We start from the raw sequence: 8,010 nt of genomic DNA on the forward strand, positions 1-8,010 counted from the left end.
CACACCGAAGGTTGCTTGACAGATCAAGAACACTCATATCAAACATTATTTGCAATTCTAAGTCCTGTAGGAGGGATGAAAACTGATTAAGAGAAAAATAATAGGCAGAATTGAAATTGAAAGTGGAGTTCGTTGTCATATGCACGAGTACATGTACACACAGGTGCAATGAAAAACTTACTGCATCACAGACACATAAAACATCAAATAAGCAGCATTCACAAATCAAAAACATAAATTATACAGAATTTTTAACCGTAAATACAATTAGAACACAAAAGATTCATTTTAATGCAGTGTTCCTAGTGCTAGTGATCTGTCGTGCCCGAACGTTAAAAGTCTGAACGGTAGGAAAATAGCCATTCTTAAACATGGTAATGTGGGACTTCAGGCTCCTGTAACCACTACCCAATGGTAGCGCAAAAGGATGGCATGGTCCAGGCGGTGCGAAAACAGAAAAACAAAAAATGGATTGTAGTAGATGGAAGATGGGTTTGAGCGAAGACAAAACAATTATCATGGATATGATCATCTCAAAAGTGGGCAGGGCAAGATATAGGGTGGAAACTGGAGAACTACGTGGGGTTTGCTCTGGAAAGCTGAAGAGAAGGTTTGGCTTGTGCAGGTAATTTGTGGCAGCCAGTGCTATCATGTTTGCTGTTGCGTGCTGGGGCAGCTGGCTGAGGGTAGCAGACACCAACAGAATCAACAAACTCATTCGTAAGGCCAGTGATGTTGTGGGGATGGAACTGGACTCTCTCACGGTGTCTGAAAAGAGGATGCTGTCCAAGTCGCATGCCATCTTGGTCAATGTCTCCCATCCACTACATAATGTACTGGGTGGGCACAGGAGTACATTCAGCCAGAGACTCATTCCACCGAGATGCAGCACTGAGCGTCATAGGAAGTCATTCCTGCCTGTGGCCATCAAACTTTACAACTCCTCCCTTGGAGGGTCAGACATCCTGAGCCAATAGGCTGGCCCTGGACTTATTTCATAACTTACTGGCATAATTTACATATTACTATTTAACTATTTATGGTTCTATTACTATTTATTATTTATGGAGCAACTGTAACTAAAACCAATTTCCCCCGGGATTAATAAAGTATGACTATGATTATGACTAATTTTAAACAGCAATTTTGATATTTATTTCAATAGCTGCTGAAATTAAGAGGATTAGTCTAAAAAGTAAATGAGGTCACCTAATATTACTGAGGTAAACACAAACCACATCAACCATGATTGTACAACAGTTGTACTGTATTTGCTGATTCTAATCTCACTTGCCTCCGGGCCCAATGGGACAGTTAGCAAGGATGCACATTGACCCAGTTAAGACAATGTAATTAGCCACCTTATTGCAGAAGGTAATTCATATCATTTGCTGCCAAGTTTATAATAGCTTGTACATGCTTCAAATGAATCGCCTTTCCCTTGACTTCATCTCAGTCTATCAGCTCAACTTCTGATAAGAACATAATATCATTGCCCCTTGTTTATCAAGTATCTCTTGACATTTGCCTTAAAAATAATTGATGACTCTGTTTCCATGGCTCTTTGAGGAAGAGAATTTCAAGATAAAGTCCCAAGTAAGAATTTTGCTTCACCAGTCTTAAGTGGGTGGCAACTTATTTTTAAAACAAATCCTCTCCACATTGATCCTGTTGTTTTTAATCACCAGTCTTCTAAATTCAAGCAAAGCCTCTCAACTTTCCCTCATAAGATAACCTACCTATTCTACCTACCAGTGTCTTTACTGAACCGTTTCCAACAATTCAAACACGTCCTTAGAGAATGTTGCATGTGGTGCCACCATAGCCCCACCTCCCTACTTTTGTATTCAATTCTCTTCTTGATAAATGATATTCTTTCAGCTTTTATAATTATTCTTTTCATGAATCAGCACGAATAACTATAGACGCCTCTGCATTTTAGAACTCTACAATCTCTCACTATTTAGATAATTATTTTTTGAAATTCTGTCAAAAGGGATGATTTCATCTTTTCCCACATTATAATCCTTACCAATTCTGTGCCTACTCACTTATCTTAGCTATATCTTTGTGGCCAATTTAATGTCCAGTTCAAAACTTACTTTCCTATACTTCTGTGCTACTAAAATATTTAACAAACATTGCCACTCGTCTTAAAAGTTGAGGCCCAACACCAATTCCTGCGGCATAACACTTGATACAACTTGCCAACTGACAAACCATTTGTGCCTACACCCTATCCTCGTTATATGTGTCTTCAGATAAAGCGGATTCACAGTTATACGAGGAACCTATTTGTACCAACGCCTCCTTATATGCGTCCAAAACTCACAGTTATGCGAGGAGCACTGCTTTCCCGCCAATACAAGTCAGGTGCGCGTGCCTCACATGCTCATTCCCGCCACTCTCGCACTGGTTTTGGCAAGGTGTGGATGCACGATCTTAAACTTCTGTTGGTTTTACCTACGGTGCAGTGATTTTGCGCTTAAAATATTTAACTATGCCTCCTAAGTGTCCGATGTCATGTCCTGGGCCATCAGCCGAGCGGCAGAGAACCACTTTAACACTTGAAAAATAGTTGGAAATTATAAGCAGCGCAGCATCATCTGAAGGTAACACAGTTCTGGGACGCTACTGCCGGGAACAGAATCTTGCCTTTAAAGTTCTTTTGTTGCTTGACAATGCGCCAGGCCATCCTAAACATTTGGACAGCATTCATCTTAACATAACAGTGCGTTTCCTGCCGCTTAACACAAGATCGCTGATTTAACCATTCGACCAAGGCATAATCCACATTCAAGGCGTACGTTTTTTTTTTACAGTGAACTATCTCTCAGATGCTGCAAGCAACAGACGATTTTGAAAATCCCGGGAGTTTACCAACAGTGAGGGAATGGTGGAAGTCGGAACACTTGGCATAAATGGTGACATGGACCCAAGTTTAGAACGGAGTCAGCACTGCAGTCATTCCCTGCTGTCAACCCTTCTTCCCTACAAGCAAATTTATGCTGAAAAATAAAATGCTGCCAAGCAAACAACCCTCACCACTTTCTTCAAATTGGTGTCATCTGCTGCCGGCAGTTCTAAGAGTTCTGTGAGTCTTCCTTCACGCCTTGCTGTGCTTAATATTACCCTGATGACCACAACCATCCCCCTTATCCATGTAAAGTTGCCCGACACCACAACCACTCATCTCCCGGAGCGAACACACCTGCCACTGTTGGTAAGTACTGTACACCAGAGGATGTTAACTTTCTATGATTTATTACATTGAATATTGCCTTAAATTGATGAAATATAATACAAATGTTGTCTTGTGGTACTGCTTTTGTGTCGCATTGGTATGAAAATGCGAATAAATTACAGATAAAATATATTTAGGAAACCCTCTGGAACGCATCCCTATTTTCTCCATTTAAATAATTATTCACGTTACGCAATTTCACATTATGCGTCAACTGCGAGGAACGTACCCCCGCATATAACAAGGATAGGGTGTATTTTCCTGTTGCCAGTTAGTCTTTTACCCGCACCAATAACGTTAACACAAATTAAATTAAAACTGCAAATACTGGAAATCTGAAACGAAATGAAAAAGTACTCTCAAAACCCCACATGTATGACAGTCTCGAACTCTTCATCATTCCTGAGGAAAGGGAGAAGGTGCAACACTCAACCTTTCCTCTTCCTGTCACACTGTGCTGCCCTTAAGGCATTTATTTGACTTTGTTGGGTCTACGTTTTAAATGATTTGTTTGTAACTATTTTCTAGTTAAAGTTAAAGGTTGACAATTAAGTTACAGTGTAACAAAGGTAAATTCATTGTCTACGGTATATCACGGCATGTGATGACATCACTTCCAGTTTCACCGCGTCTTATGTGTAACCTCCGGTTCGGGAAGGTGTGAAGGTGGGTGCCATGCGTGCAGCATGATCGTGAAGAGCTCCATTTCTACCCACAAAGAAACATTATAGAAGCAACGCCGTAAGTTCATAAGAATATATTTGAAGTAAAAATATTAACGCGGTTGCTGTTAAGGAAGTGGCAGTTGGGGCGGTGCACGTGCCGGCTTTTCAATTTCAAACGCAGGTTGGGCTCGAGCCCGATGGCGGTTTGACGCGACCCCCTCGCCTGCTACTCGGGGCGACCGGAGACATTCGCTAAAAGAAGAGAGTGCCCGTGGTCTCCAGAATGAAACAGACACTGTATATGTTTGTATTTTTTTATCAACAGCTTTCACCATACGACGTTCATGTGGAAGAGTGCACAGTAAATGGTTAACCTTACTACGACTCTGTCTTCATTGGCTCCAGTTTAACTTGGTGTTTAGTCAGAGTTTCAACACACTGCACAAGAACACTACGCACACCATCCAGGGAATAAACTATCTTTCCAGATAAGGCAGTAGTTCACTTGCTCTTCTTCCAATCCAGTACAATGGATTTCACGATGTATCTTCCACTACATTAAAGAAATCAAGCATAGATTCGAAAAAAGATAACCTTATGGAGCACCAAGGTTTCAACTGCTGGACTGCGCACGTGCGTGCGCGTGTGTGTCTGTGGCCTCCGTCGGTTATGGTCGACCACGGGTACTGCGCCTCTGGTAGAGTCTCCAGGGTGCAAGCCAGGGCAGAGTTGATATGGAGATCCGTCTGTTGCCCATGCAGTGGGACCCCCCCCCCCCCCATGCTGATGACAAGTCCAAAGGAACGACGAAAGTCAATACAGTTTAGTGCCAGCAGCCTTTGGAACTCCAGCTCTAGATTTTTCCTCGGGGTTTACTCCCAGAGCCCTTCCCGTGAGCGGAAATAGCCGCAAGGCAGCGAAGGTTTGAAATTGGAATTTTCCCTCTCCTAGGTGAGCTACCTCCTGTCGTGAAGACGCATACCATGATGAGCATTTGTTTAGCAGTGGGAGCTCGTCCCCACTACCACCCTTTGGCTATGACTACCTTTGGAGCCAACTCCTGGACCAAACACTTTTAATTCACCCACCCACTCTGACCTCTCACTCCATGGCCTCCTGCACTGTTAAAACAAAGCCCAATATGAAGTCATGAACGACATTTCATTATTCAACTGGGCCTGCAGAACTCCCTATCAGACTCTCCAACTTTAGAAAACTCACTCTTTTTCTACTTGCATCAGGATTGGCCATTCCTGCTTGCCATCCTCTTCCTCCCACTGCTTTTTTCTTTCATTTCCGAGCAAGCTAAGCTATACATCTATGCTCAACATTACACAGAGATTTGCAACACATCATACAGATAAAGCTTAACTGCCCTTCAATGTCTAACATTATTTTGCAGAATCTGAGAAATTCCCTTTATTCCACCCATTGCCCTTCCTCAAACCTTCTATTAGCTTGATTAATTTCTCTCACTCTTTCTCAGACCTGAAGGGTTCTATGCCTGAAACATTAACTATTTAAATTTCCACAGATACTGTCTTACTTGCGTAGGGTTTCAGCATTTTCTGCTTTCATTTCAAAGTTAACTCTTACACCATGAGCTACTTCCAAATACCTTCTAGAACATTAATTGTTGCTTTTAATCCACACAAAATATTACTTCAAAAAATTCAATAAACTGCTTGACTAGCTTGAATTTTTCCCTAAGTCCCCTATCTTTATTAATAGCTCATAACATGCCCCCAATGACAGATAATAAGCTAACCAGATTGTAGTTTCAAGCTACGTCTCCCTCCATTCTCAGGAAAGAAGTTACATTTTCTATTTCACAAGCTTGGAACCTTCTCCAAATACAAAACAAACACCACACTGCTCACTTATTTTAAAATGTTGGATAACATCCCCCAAGTGCTGGAGACTTGTCTGCCTGCAACTCTGCCAACTGCTCAGTACCACTACCCTGACGATTGTAATTCACAAAGTTCCTTCCTCTCTCGCAATTCCACGTTTACAGCCATCACTCTTTTTCAGCCATGCCTTCGCCTTCTCTTAGATAGAAGCACCAACAAGGCTTTATTGCAAAGAGTCCTGATGAAGGGTCTCGGCCCGAAATGTCAACTGTTTATTCATTTCCATGGATGCTGCCTGACCTGCTGAGTTCCTCCAGCATTTTTGTATGTGTTTTGTTGCAAGAAGAATAATTGGCCATATCATCCACAAACAAGCAGTAAAGTGATACAGTAAATTATTCAAATCAGGACAGTGCCAGATTGCATTGTAGTTTGAAAGATACTCATCTCTAATGCTATAGTCAAATGGAGAAGACAGATACATTACTTTAGATATCTAAATGACAATGGAAAGCTTGCACTGTAAAGTATCACTCAGAACATGCCAAGTCACAACTACTGCAACTAATTGCTACCACAATCAATATTTTACATTGGGAATTCATAAACTGACCAATAACTCATTATTGAGATGACAAAGGTGTTTAAAAGTTCTCAATTTGTGAAGGCCCTACCTGTTCCCTTTTCAAACTACCTAACGAAATTACCGCTCTAAGTATTTGGACAATATAAATGAATATTATTCCCAACACAAAACAAAAAAAACGTATTTCTGCAAACAAATTTTCTACCCAGACTGTTTTTTTTTAAAAAAAGGAAAGATCTACGGCTGATCAAACATTGTGAAACACTATTTGGGTCTAACCTAGAATACGGCGTTAAATTGTGGAATAGTATGGAATCTAGAGTCCATGCCTCAAATGGGCGTAGCTCCTGTAAGAGTGAAGAAACTGAGATAGCAAGTTAGGAGATTATAGTATACAAAGTGGTTCAAATAATAAAAGGATTTACCTTAATAAATAAGGAGAACATGTTCGCTATAACAGAAGATGAGGCGGATTAAAACTGATACCGGAGGGATCCCAGGAAAACACACTAAGTTGTGATCTGAAATATTCTACCGACGGGGAGGTTAGAGCAACAGCGAACTGGAAAATATTTTTGAGGGAGAACATTTACAGTGCCTCGGGGACTGAGAGGAAAGTGGGAACAGCCAGAAACAAAACGGACCCAGCGATCTGCCATTCCGTTTATGAAAACTATCGTCAAAAGGAAAAAAAGAGCAGAAAATGCGCGCATTGTAATTTAGGTTTAATTATTCAAACACCTCGATTTTCCAAAAGAAGGGTTCTAAAAAGCCCGAGAACGTTTGCATCACTTTGCGGTGGTCAGCCCGAGGTAGGTTTTCACGCGTACGGGAGAGAGCTGCTGGCACTCCCCGGGGAAAGGAATAACTTTACCGCTTACCTTCTATATCTTCAGCGCTGCTGAGAGACAAGCGTCCGCAAGCACAGCTCGAGTCCGCGGAGTTCCACTCTCCGTTCGGTCACATTGCAGCGCCGGGGGCCTGGCCACGACCAGCGCGTCCCGCCGCTTCATCGAGCCCGAAAACGGCCTAACCTCCGGCCGCCACGGTCCACCAGCGTCCCGCGCCGTCCCGCGCCGTCCCGCACCGCGCGCCGCGCGCCGGCCGGAGCCCGGGATTACGTCACGTAGCAACCGCACGGTCGTTAGGGAGGAGAGATGCTAGTCTGGGAAGCAAGGCATCGCTAGGATAACCTCCTGTAAATTCGCTGGAAGCAAAGAGGAATATAATGCGTACTGCAGGTTCGTCACAACTTGAAGACCAATAAAATGGCACTTTAATTCCAACAGTGAAAATTAGAATGGACATATTTCCCAAGTAAATAATACTCCGATGTATAGTGAACCTTTTCCCCCCAAGAATATTAATAGATTCAGAAGTTCCTTTAGCCTTATCCTAAATGGAAAACGAAAATTATAAGATTGAAAATCCCCCAGCGAAACAAAGTTACAAATGTTGTTAAATTGGAGATTACGTAACTGGACGCAGCAATTTGTTCCACTACCTGGCGTGTTTCAAAGTATTAATTATGCAGCATTTCATGCAAAGTTATGCAAGTAGCATAGGACATAATTATCTTACTGTATATTACACCTGAAAGTTGATTGATTTCAGAAGCGGGTTTATAATCACTGACATGAATTTTGTAATCTTGTGGCGACG

At 42.0% G+C, this 8,010-nt stretch overlaps 1 protein-coding gene across 2 annotated transcripts in view; it reads right to left on the bottom strand.

Annotated features, from left to right (window-relative positions):
- Positions 1-7,460, bottom strand: part of fbxo10 (F-box protein 10) — a 130,195-nt gene extending 122,735 nt beyond the window's left edge. For both annotated transcript variants that reach the window (XM_072281859.1, XM_072281858.1), the window contains exon 1: positions 7,230-7,460. The gene's annotated coding sequence lies outside the window, so the exon portion shown is untranslated. The remainder of the gene's footprint in view (positions 1-7,229) is intronic.
- Positions 7,461-8,010: the final 550 nt, after the last annotated feature.

This window comes from Mobula birostris, chromosome 17 (assembly GCF_030028105.1).
Source record: "Mobula birostris isolate sMobBir1 chromosome 17, sMobBir1.hap1, whole genome shotgun sequence".
Lineage (NCBI taxonomy): Eukaryota > Metazoa > Chordata > Chondrichthyes > Myliobatiformes > Myliobatidae > Mobula > Mobula birostris.